The sequence below is a fragment of the Suncus etruscus genome, chromosome 7 (assembly GCF_024139225.1).
Source record: "Suncus etruscus isolate mSunEtr1 chromosome 7, mSunEtr1.pri.cur, whole genome shotgun sequence".
NCBI lineage: Eukaryota > Metazoa > Chordata > Mammalia > Eulipotyphla > Soricidae > Suncus > Suncus etruscus.
The window spans coordinates 64,780,381-64,792,818 of NC_064854.1; the positions used below are offsets into that span (position 1 = coordinate 64,780,381).

A 12,438-nucleotide genomic window follows, 5' to 3' on the forward strand; every position below is an offset into this window, starting at 1 on the left:
AAAACATGGAGATGAAAATAATAATCATGCTATATCTTTTCTCTTCCTTGCATATTTAATAGCCATATGTTGTTTTTATAATAGTGTAAATAAAAATATATTTCTTTAGAGTACTAAGACTAAACGATGTAATTGAGATGAAGCTGCACTCAATAGTTTCAATTTACATAGTGCATCTTTAAAGATTAAAATTATTTAAATGAAGTGGTATAACACATACCTTTGACACAATTATTCATCTCTCATCTTATTCTCACTACAAATATAAATTTTTAAAACCCAGTACAATCAGGATCTTCTTGTCATTTATGAACTGAAAATGCTCTCATCCTTCGAAGTCTATTTTGAAACTAGCATTGCTCCACTCCTCTACAAATGGTAAAAGAACAGCTGCCATTTAATTAATGTTTCTGCTGACAGCTTCAGCTGATGACTACCATTGAAGTGAGAATCAGCACATTCACATTACTCCAAAAAGATTGATTGTAGTTGCTTTAAGTTGCTTATTTCACCACAGTTTTCTTTCTTGCATCACTTCCTCTAAATTCCAGTGATGCTGTTATCTACATCACCATTCACATCTTCCAGGGAATAAAGTCCCAGTGGAACACATGTGTTCCTGGTGATGTATTGAGATGGAATTGTACCAAAATGAACATGTGAAACATTAAGCTCAGAGAAAGAACAAGGGTGAAAACCAGATGAATATAACATGTTTTCTCAGAAAGTGAGGAATTTTTTCCTTTTTAGAGGTTAGAGAAAAAAACAAAACTCTTGTTTCCCACTAATACATAGTACTTAGCATTTAGTTTTGATCACAAAAATTTACTTATATATAGATTATACATATGAATAATATAAATTTCAGATTAAGCTCTGACATACTTTTAGAGTCATTATAAAAGCTTTGTGTGGATTTGGGTGTGTGAAAACAACTAGGTATAGTATGTGATTCACTTAGTCTGCTTATCTTGAACAATTGAGCAGAGAGGGCTCATTTTCTGGGACATATGCAGAGTTCAGTCAAGAAAGTCCTATGAATGTGATTAGACTAGTCATGAACATTGAGCAGAAAGAACTCAGGCTACAGATGGTAGAGTATTAAGTACAAAAATTAATCTATGATGACTATCTGTCCCTATTAGCAACTGGCAAGTGATGGTATAATATGAGGCTATGAGATTCCAACACAGGCTTGAGGCCTTTGGGTAAGCCTAGCTGTAAGAGCAGGGAGAAGAGCAGGGAGGTGAAGTTCAGGGACAGGATGGTTCTAAAGAAGGTGCAGATACTATAAATGAAGTGCCAAGAATGTATGGAAACTTGAAAACATCTAAGATGATGTCAAATTCCAAAGTAATGAACAGTTAAAATGATGCTAAATTCCAGAGTAATAAAGTATTTCTCTCCATTCACTTGCTTTCAGTATGCAGTGTTTGTTTATCTACTATTTATTCAGATTCGTGTGTCAGTCAGTGATCTAGAGTGGAAATGAATATATTAGTTGCTCTATAATGGGGGCTAAGGCAACAACCATATATTTTTTAAAAAAAATATATAGGCTACACTGGGAGTACTTGAACACTTCCAAGTTCACTTTCTACTGGGGATTAATTTTAGGTCTAGACTAGGGGTCTCAAACTCAATTTACCTGGGGGCCACAGGAGGCAAAGTCGGGGTGATCCTTGAGTGCAAAGTCAGTAGTAAGCCTTGAACATTGGGGGGTGTGACCCAAATAACTAAAACAAAACAAAACAAAAAAAGATTCCTCTAGGGCAGGGCCACAAAATGTTGTACGGAGGGCCGCAAATGGCCCACAGGCTGCGAGTTTGAGACCCCTGGTCTAGACTCTACCACTCTAGCTATTTTCCTAGCACAATAATGCCATGTGAGTAGTGGGCAAATAATATAAATACATCTGATTTTGTGTGGTTACTGTTAGCCAGAGATAATATATTTGTTGAAATTATTCCTGCTGTAGTTAAGTGGGACTCAAAATAAAATAGGACTTGATAAACAAGATCTATGACATGCAAAAAAAAAATAAATGTGATTAAAAGATTTGAATATCTGATTTGTTCACGAAATACATTGTTTTAAATGGTGTTGAGAGTTACACTCTTTTTTAAATTTTTTCTTTATTTAAATATCTTGATTACATATATAATTGTGATTAGGTTTCAGTCATGTAAAGAACACCCCCTTCACCAGTGCAACATTCCCACCACCAATGTCCCAAATCTCCCTCCATCCCACCCACCCCCACCTGTACTCCAGACAGGCTTTCCAGTTCCCTCATTCATTCATATGATTATGGTGGTTCTCTGTGTAGTTATTTCTATAACTGCACTCACCACTCTTTGTGGTGAGCTTCATGAAGTGAGCTGGAAGTTCCAGCCCTCCTCTCATTGTCTCTGAAGATTGTTGCAAAAATGACTTTTATTTTTCTTAAAACCCATAGTTGAATGAGACTATTCTGTGTCTCTCCCTCCCCCTCTGACTTATTTCACTCAGTATGATAGATTCCATGTACATCCACGTACAGGAAAATTTCATGACTTCATCTCTCCTGATGGCTGCATAATATTCCATTGTGTATATGTACCACAGTTTCTTTAGCAATTCGTCTGTTGAAGGGCATCTTGGTTGTTTCCAGAGCCTGGCTATTATAAATACTGCTGCAATAAATATAGGTGTGAGGAAGGGGTTTTTGTATTGTATTCTTGTGTTCTTAGGGTATATCCCTAGGAGTGGAATAGCTGAGTCGAATGGGAGCTCAATTTCCAGATTTTGGAGAAATGTCCATATTGCTTTCACACTCTTTTAACATAAATAATAAACTTAATGCTTATAAGAATAATGTAATGATAGGGCCAGAGCTATAGCACAATAGATCGGGCATTTGCGTTGCACATGGTAGACCTAGGATAAACTGGAGTTTGATCCCTGGCATCCATATGGCCCTCTGAGCCTGCTAGGAGTAACTTCTGAGCACAGAGCCAGGAGTAACCTCTAGGTATGGCCTCCAAAAAATAATAACAAATAGAATAACGTAATGAGTAGAATCAATATATGCATTTATTTCTACAATATTTAAACATGGGTGGTCTTAAAAAAAGCTAAATATGTGTACTGTGGATTAAACATTTTTACTAGCAATGGTAACTCACTTTTTTTTGGTTTGTTATTTGGGCCACATCCAGCAGTACTCAGAGGTTACTCCTGATTTTATGCTCAGAAATTACTCCTGGCAGATTTGGGGACAATATGGAATGCTGGGGATTGAACCCAGGTCAGCTGCATGCAAGGTAAATAAATACCCTATGCACCTGCTATCGCTCCAGCTCAATGGTAGCTCATTTTGAGTATTATTTCTCTGGATATGCCTAAAATGGACTGATAAATGCATCATAAAATTATTTGCTTTAATATTTTTATAAGTTTGTATGCTTTAAAAATAACTATACACTCATGTATGCATATATATTAGGCACTTAATAACTGAAGAAGTATCCTGAATGAATAGCAGTGAATTTGTTTAGTTTTTGGAGGTTGGGGCACAGCAATGGTGCTCCAGGCTTGCTTCTGTCTCTACACTTAGGGATCACTTTTCGTAAGGCTCAGGGACCTATCTTGTTTTCAAAAATGTGCAGGGAGGTCAGAGAAATATTACAGCAGGTAGCTTGCTTTTCTTGCATGCGGTCAAACTAGGTTTGATTTTTGGTATCCATATGGCCTCACGTTAGCCCAGTTATTGAAACCAAGTATGCTGCATGCAAGACAAATACCCTACCTGCAGTCCTATATCCCAGTTACAAAGTTAGATGAATTTTGAAGGTACACACATTAAAACATTTGGTAGTGGTGTCAAAATCAGTTTATATTAGACCAAGGTAAACTAGAGAAAAATAAATTAAAAAAATAGAGAAAACAGAGAAAAGACCAAGATAATAAAGAAAACATAGTTCAGAAAAATAAATGTTGATTTATACAATTTTGGTGCAGAGAAGAGATATTTTGAATAAAAAAATCTAAATATAGATTTTTTCTATTAACGAGTTAAAAAATAGATTTGAGGTGGACAAATGAGTTAATAGTAGAGCACTAGATTTGAATATTTGAGACTCAAGATTCAATGTTAGCCTGCTCCCCACCAAAAAGAAAAGAAAGAAAGAAGAAAGAAAGAAGAAAGGAAGGAAGGAAGAAAAAGAAAAAAGAAAGAAAGAAAGAAGAAAGAGAAAGAAAAAGAGCTAAATCTTTGTGTCATGCCTTTTTTTTTTTTTACCAAAATACTTACTTGAGGCACCAGATATAAAACTGAAAGTGTAGGCTTACAGTAGGAAATTAAATAAGATAATAAAAAATAAAGACAAAATTCATGTTAAATGCATTTCTCCAATAAAACTAATGGCATTTTCCAATTAAAAAATGTGGTTTGAGGTTGCCCAGTAGTGCTGGCTGCGGATTCCTTTTCCCGGGTCTTGGAGCTGCCAGTGCGCCCTCGTGCCTAGGTGGCTCGCAAGCACCCAGCTGCTCCTTGGGACCAACGCGAAGCCAGCACCACTCCCTCTCGATTTCTTTGTCCAAGGGGCAAAATGGTTGAAGCCGATAGCCCGGGAAAACTTTTTATCGGTGGGCTGAATAAAGAAACCAATGAGAAAGCCCTTGAAGCTGTGTTTGGCAAATATGGACGGATAGTGGAAGCTCTGTTGATGAAAGATCGTGAAACAAACAAGTCCAGAGGATTTGCTTTTGTCACCTTTGAAAGCCCCGCAGATGCCAAGGATGCAGCCAGAGCCATGAAAGGGAAGTCCTTAGATGGGAAAGCCATCAAGGTAGAACAAGCAACCAAGCCATCTCTTGAAAGTAGAAAACGTGGTCCACCTCCCCCACCAAGAAGCAGAGGCTCCCCCAGAGGCCTTTGAGGAGGAAGAGGCGGCAGTGGAGGAACTAGGGGGCCACCCTCACGTGGAGGGCACATGGATGATGAATTTTAATATGAGCTCTTCCAGAGGGCCACTTCCAGTGAAGCGTGATGGTCCACCTCCCAAAAGGTCTGCTCCCTCAGGACCAGTTCACAGCAGCAGTGGAATGGGAGGAAGAGCTCCCGTGTCCTGAGGAAGAGACAGCTATGGGGGTTCCCCTCGGAGAGAACCCCTCCATTCCCGCAGAGACGTGTATCTGTCCCCAAGGGATGATGGCTACTCGGTGAAAGACAGCTACCCCAGCGGAGATTACCCGAGCTCCAGGTATACCAGGGACTAGCGCCACAACCTCGGGACTACACCTACTGGGACTATGGGCACTCAAGTATCCGTGACGACTATCCATCCAGAGGCTATAGCGATGGAGAGATTCCTATGAGAGTTATGGCAACTCTCGTAGTGCTCCACCCACAGGAGGGCCCCGCCATCATATGGTGGAAGCAGTCGCTATGATGATTACAGCAGCTCACAGGATGGATATGGTGGAAGCCGAGACAGTTACTCAAGCAGCCGAAGCGATCTCTACTCAAGTGGGCGCAATCGGGTTGGCAGACAAGACCGAGGGCGGCCCCCTTCCATGGAAAGGGGGTACCCTCTGCCACGATTCCTACGGCAGTTTAAGCCGTGGAGCCTCAAGAAGTGGTGGCCGTGGAGGAAGCCGATCTGATAGAGGGGGTGGCAGAACCAGATATTAAAAAAAGAAAGGCAACCAACCAACCCAAACCAAACACACAAAACTTTGGACCAAAATCCCTTTCAGAGAAACAAAACAAACACCACACACACACACACACACACACACACACACACACACACACACACACACACACACGAAAGTGGAATCTACTATAACTATTCCAAGGACTACTTACTCAAAAAGAAAAGTTGTGTGACCTTTTTTTTTTAGAAAAATATTTCCTGTTAAGTTCCCTTTCCATCAGACTTTCTAGATTATTGTCAAATATCGGCTGCTGCTGGGCAAGGCACTTCAGAGCTTATCTTCATATTCAGGAAATGTGACATTACTTTGTCTAGCTCCAACTATCAAGTCATCTAGAATGCTGTTTTATATTTTTTCTTTGCTTTGAATGTTGGGCCAAATCCAGTAGCACTCAGGGATTACTTTTGGTTCTATATTCATAGATTAGATCACTTGAGGATTGAACTTGGGTCACCTTCTTTAAAGGCAAGTATTTAAACCAATCTATAATCTCTCTGGCCTCATTGCTTTATTTGACCCTAGAATCCAGACCTATTACTTCTAGTTGGAGACAAAACTGATGGTGCTAATTTTTTCTCAAAATATAGCCCATGTTGGTGCAGGAAAAATGCACATACACAGTTCAGTATTTTCAGTATTTTCTTGTTCTCCAGCCATTACATTGTTCGCTGTCCTCAGCATTCCTTCTTGTCCCTGGATTCATTCCTAACATTTTATCATTTTTTTTAACAATCATAATATTATCCTATTCCTTGATATGTCGTTTAAACTCTTCATTATATTCCTATCTTCTTTATATCTTCCATTTTCTTAGTTTGTTAATCTCCATATTTTGATTATTTTTATCTGTATCAGAATTTCTTTTATAACTTTAAGGGTCAGAAGTACTAAAATAAAAGACCATACTCTATTCCTGTTCCACCAACTTATAAGGGACAGCAGATTATAATATATGTTTGGATGTATAATGTATAATGCATGTATAATGGATGTATGTTTTCAAAGTTAGTTTTCAGGACTGCCATTTATGGTCATGTGTATTTTCATTCTGTCAAGTTCCTAAAAAGTAGGAAAGAGTTGAAGTTGATCTCACTGCTTTTCTCTACTGAGGAAAACACTGTTTCTGACAAAGGAAAACTTTTTTCTGGTTGAATCGCTCATTTCTTCAATTTATACAGTGATGTCCGATAGTTTTCAGCTTAACAACTACAAAGATGAAGATTTCATTAACAGCTTGGGAAAATTGAAGAGGAAGAAGAGTATAAGAAAAGAAAAGTTATTAGGTTTAGGATATGTTGGGTTTAGGGTTTGAGTAGGCTACTAGATGCAAGTAGAAATTTGAGAAAGAATCTGAGATAAAAAATGTTATTGATGTGCAAGTAAATAAATTCTTTGTTGATGAATTTCAAGTTTTTATACTTTAGAAGATGTGAATTGGATAGTTATAAGGTGGTGTTGAATGGTGGGTTGTGCGTTCCACAATCCCCAGAGAAGAAGAGGGATTCCCATGCTCCCCCATGCTCCTGTCCCGGTAGGACGCAGGTCAGGCAGCAACTCTGATGCAAGAAATAATCCACACACATTTGGGAAGGCATAGCAGGCCAGAATATTAAGTGCAAGTTGTTCACCCACAAGCCAAAATGTCAGCTTCCCTTCCAGGCCACCTGAATAGCTTTTATTGGGAAAAAACAAAGCCCACCCCAAAGGGAGGGGAAAAAGCTAGATGATGAGGCAATGAGGAAACTTTTTTTTAAACAGGTAAACCAAAGGAACCAATTGAGAGACATCTAATTAGAAGGCAGTATGAGGACCAATCCAAAGGCCTCTACCAATAAGGTGAGACAAAAATGTCAATTTATTCGTAACATGATCTAGAAGACCTGTCTATAAATACTGCTTTGCAGACATTCAGAAATGTTCAGGCATTAGTTTGGGATTTCAAAAAAGAAAATAATTTTTCTGGGGCATTAAGATTTGGAGTGTAGGTTTTTTTCCTGTAATTTTTTTTTCAGAAAATACTTTTAGCAGTTTTTGTCAATATCAATTCCATGATTAGCACATATGCCAGAATTGTTTCTCCTCCTGACCTCTTAATACTTTTAGCAGTTAGATCCAAGTAACTGTTACTTCAAATTATTTTATTTGTCCATACAGCATAAATAATTTTAAGTTATAGGAAAGAAAATCTTGCTGTTAATTTAAGTAATACAGGCTTGAATTTGATTTGTCCTTAATTAAAATTATATTAACTTTAAAATCTTAAAAAGATTACATTAAGGATATGATGTCTTGGATTTTTCAGGAAAACATGAACAGTTCAAACATCTGTGCCAGAATGACCTCTGTGAAGCATAATGTTTCTTTTAAAATATTTAGACATCATGATAGTTTTCCATGGCTTTAATTTATAAAATATGGATCTAAAAAATTCACAGAAGCAGAGCAATTTTTTTCAGCTGTTCTTCTTTTCTCTACCTTGTTTTTAAGCCTGTTAAAATACATACCAGTTCTAGTATGAACAACTCAATTAGCACCCTATTTTAGAAATAAGAAAATTTTAGGAATTAAAATCTCTGGGTAATAAAATAAAGTGATATGGAATAGTTTGTCAACTAAATCATGGAAACTAAAAGAATGAAGTTGAATAAACTAAGAAGCATTACATAGCTTATTCTGTATTTGGCAATGTTGCTTCTTTAAGGCTTTTATTATTTCTCTTTAATTTAAATATGGCCTTTTCCAGGCCAAATATTATAACCCCTATTATACACAAAGACCCTTCTTTTATGCTACACAAAAACTGTATTAATTTGGGATGTTTCATAGAAACAATTTTAGTTAATCTAAAAAAACTCACCCAGTCTATTTTCAGTTGTTTTGTTCACTTTGCATTAAAATGATATTTAGCTATGTGTACACCTAAGCATAATCCCTAGTTATTTTTCTCTTTAATCTCTCCTCTATCCATATCCTTTCCCAACTATATAGAGAACAATATAGCAAACAAGATAATTCAATGTTATCTTGTTATAAAGAACAAAATAATTCAATGATTAGCTATTCATTCTGCTTATTGGTGGTATGTGTCAGGAAGCAATTGTACATGCCAGAAAATGTTTATGTTGAATAAAATAAATCATTTTTCCTGCAATTATAATTGAGGGAAGAAAATGTAGGACATATATGGTGCACCATTGTGAGCTTGAGCACATTATAATAGCAGTTTTGAGATATGCACAAGATCTGCTATTGAATACAGACATTTCAGTTGCTGGCCCTTTGTTTACTGCTATGGCTATTTTTCATCAATCTAATTTATTTACACTATCAAAAGTCAAATATTTTATTTGATATTTATTACATACAAGTGCTCATTTTTTATTCTTTTGACACTGCAAATACGTTATTATAAAAGAAATTGGCAATGAGACAGATAAACATGTATGTATAATTGCATCTTTAACCCCATCACCATAACCACTTACACCTAAATTTCTCTTGGGTTGATGTGGTCCTCTTTGAGAAGAGAAGATGCTCAAAAGTTATAAAGAATGGTAAAAAGAGTAATAAGCTAAAGATAATTTTATGAAATTTATCTGCCTTGGCACCCCAGGGAGCTATTAGCTAATGTCTGAGTAAAAGTAGAATATGGACAGTAGGATTAGCATAAAGTTGAGAAAAAATTGTTTATGTTTAGAGTGAGGGGTAATCATATTATTGTGCTTTACTCTCTATATCTTTATGTCTATTGATGCATGTGTGTCACACATATGGGCCATTTACCCAATAAAGATGTTATATTATTTTCAATTTTTTATTATTAGTGGGGTTTATAATTAGTTGGTACAAGTCATGCTGGGAAAACTGGTTGTTTATAGCTGTTGATTCTTATTTGTCAGGTGACCCTGCACCTGCATCCACAGAGCTCTTCCTACTGGGATTCTCTGGGCATCCAGGCAGTTTAGGCACTAATGGGTTGCAATGTGTGCTATAGGAGTTTCTCAGAGACTCGCTTTGGATATCACATTTGGCATTCATTATGACTAGTTGTTAACTAGTTAAAATTTCCCCTACTCTAGCAGCCCGGGGGTGATGGTGGGGGATATGGGTTGCAGGAAGGGAACGGAAATAGGGGGAGGACAAATTTGGTGATGGGTATTCCCCTGATTCAATGTTAATATGTACCTAAAATACTACTGTGAAAGATATGTAAGCTAATATGATCAAAATAAAAATTAAAAAAATATCTCCTTTAATTCTACCATATGTACATCCAAGTCTTCTAGATAAAAGACATTCAGAAAGGATGGGTCCTGGGAGGTTTCACAGTTAATGGGGGAGGCACAGAAGAGGTAGGAAGAGTAGTCTAGCCTGGGGCATGCGTCAAGTGGCTGGGGGCACAGAGAAAAGGTGGATGTTAGGAGGGACACTTTTAGCAATACTACCTGTATTCTGATTGTCTCTGTCTTTCTTCCCCTGCTAAAACAAGACCCTATCATTTAGGTAGCTTTTTTAAAAAAATTATCTTTATTTAAACACCGTGATTACAAATATAATTGTATTTGTATGATTACAGTCATATAAAGAACACCCCCCTTCACCAGTGCAGAATTCCACCACCAATTTCCCAGATCTACCTACTCCCCACCCCACCCACACCTGTACTCGAGACAGGCTTTGCTTTTCCCTCATTCATTCACATTATTTTGATAGTTTTCAGTGTAGTTATTTCTCTAACTGCACTTATCATTCTATGTGGTGAGCTTCATGTCATTAGCTGCACCTACATGGGAGGATGGGGGGAAGTAAGGGTTGGGACTGAGGCAGTAAAATATTAGAAATGAGCTTTATAGGGCAGTATCAAGGTCCCAATACAAGATGGATAATATGGATATATAGAATATATGCACACAATACTATCAATATGAAAACAAAGAGAAAAAATTTCCACTGACTGTCCCAATATAAATCAGTGCTAGAACAGCCTGCCCTCCTCCCAGAGCACATTACCATTAGTGTAGGGAGAGATAGGGGGAAAGTCTGTAGACCCCTATAGAGTTCACCTAGACCAGTGCCCAGGGAAAAACTGAAGTCCAGGGGAGAAAAACGCTATCCCTGGCAAGAGCTGGTCTCCAGAATCAAAGAGGAAACTGGAAGCCAGATGTCTGCCCGCCCTCCTCCCCATTCACCTCCCCCCTGGAGTATGGAGGAAGGGGGGAACCTGAAGACCAATAAGAGTCCACCTGAACCCACTTCTGGCCATCTGAGCTGGCACCCAGGGAAGGCCTGGAGTCAGGGGAAAAAGACAAGGACGGCTGGGGGCCTGCCAAGTCTCCCAGCACTCCCCAGCTAGGGAGAAAGGCTCTGGTATGGGGCCTCCCCAAACTCCATACCTGGCAAGAGCTGGTCTCCAGAATCAAAGAAGAAACTGGAAGCCAGATGTCTGCCTGCCCTCCTCCCCATGCACCTCTCCCCTGGAGTACAGAGGGAGGGGGGAACCTGAGGACCAATAAGAGTCCACCTGAACCCACTTCTGGCCATCTGAGCTGGCACCCAGGGAAGGCCTGGAGTCAGGGGAAAAAGACAAGGACGGTTGGGGGCCTGCCAAGCCTCCCAGCACTCCTCAGGCTAGGAATAAGGGTCCTGTTAATCTCAGTTTTTCTGATCTGTTAGTTCTGTGTGAAAATTTCTAATTTCAGTTGACAAATCTTCTTGATGCTTAATTTTGCTCCAGTCAAGTTTTTCGATGCTTTTTTTTTTTTTTTGAGCTCCATGAACATTTTCCATAATTCTACTCTAAACCTTGAGAGGATACCTATTTGTTTCCTACTTTTAGATTATTAGAGGAGCCATCTTGATTTCTGTAAATATGGGGGTGTACTGCAAAATTACTCCATTGGCAAGGCTGTGATTGCTTCTTAAAATGTGCAGAAATAGGGGCCGGAGAGATAGCATGGAGGTAAGGCGTTTGCCTTTCATGCAGGAGGTCATCGGTTTGAATCCCGGTGCCCCATATGGTCCCCCGTGCCTGCCAGGAGCAATTTCTGAGCCTGGAGCCAGGAATAACCCCTGAGCACTGCCGGGTGTGACCCAAAAACCAAAAAAAAAAAAAGTGCAGAAATGGAATTCAGGGGTTACAAGAGAAGCGCGGCTGCGAAGTGAAGTGGAGCGCCGCATTTCGGGTGTGGGTCCTGAAAAGGTTAGAGTCCTTGGATGTAGGCAGGCTCAGCAGAGAAAAGGTAGAGAGCAGGGCCGCTGTGGTTTATAAATCTCTGGGTACACAATCACAGCAGGAATTGGCCCCACGTGTGTTGGGTGCGAACATCCTACTGGGTGTGGGTCCTGAAAAGGTTATAGTCCTTGGATGTAGGCAGGCTCAGCAGAGAAAAGGTAGAGAGCAAGGCCGCTGTGGTTTATAAGTCTCTGGGTACCCAATCATGGCAGGAATTGGCCCCATGTGTGTTGGGTGGGGACATCTTACTGGGTGTGGGTCCTGAAGAGGTTATAGTCCTTGGATATAGGTAGGCTCAGCAGAGAAAAGGTAGAGAGCAAGGCCGCTGTGGTTTATAAATCTGGGTACCCAATCATGGCAGGAATTGGCCCCATGTGCGTTGGGTGGGGACATCCTACTAGGTGTGGGTCCTGAAGAGGTTATAGTCCTTGGATGTAGGCAGGCTCAGCAGAGAAAAAGCCTTTTAGGTAGCTTTTATGAAATACTTCTGTGCTTCATCTGGT

The 12,438-nt window shown here is 39.1% G+C and overlaps 1 pseudogene; it reads left to right on the plus strand.

The window, feature by feature from the left end:
* The first annotated feature begins 4,454 nt into the window (after window positions 1-4,454).
* LOC126013726 (RNA-binding motif protein, X chromosome-like) lies at window positions 4,455-5,677 on the plus strand (annotated as a pseudogene).
* Window positions 5,678-12,438: the final 6,761 nt, after the last annotated feature.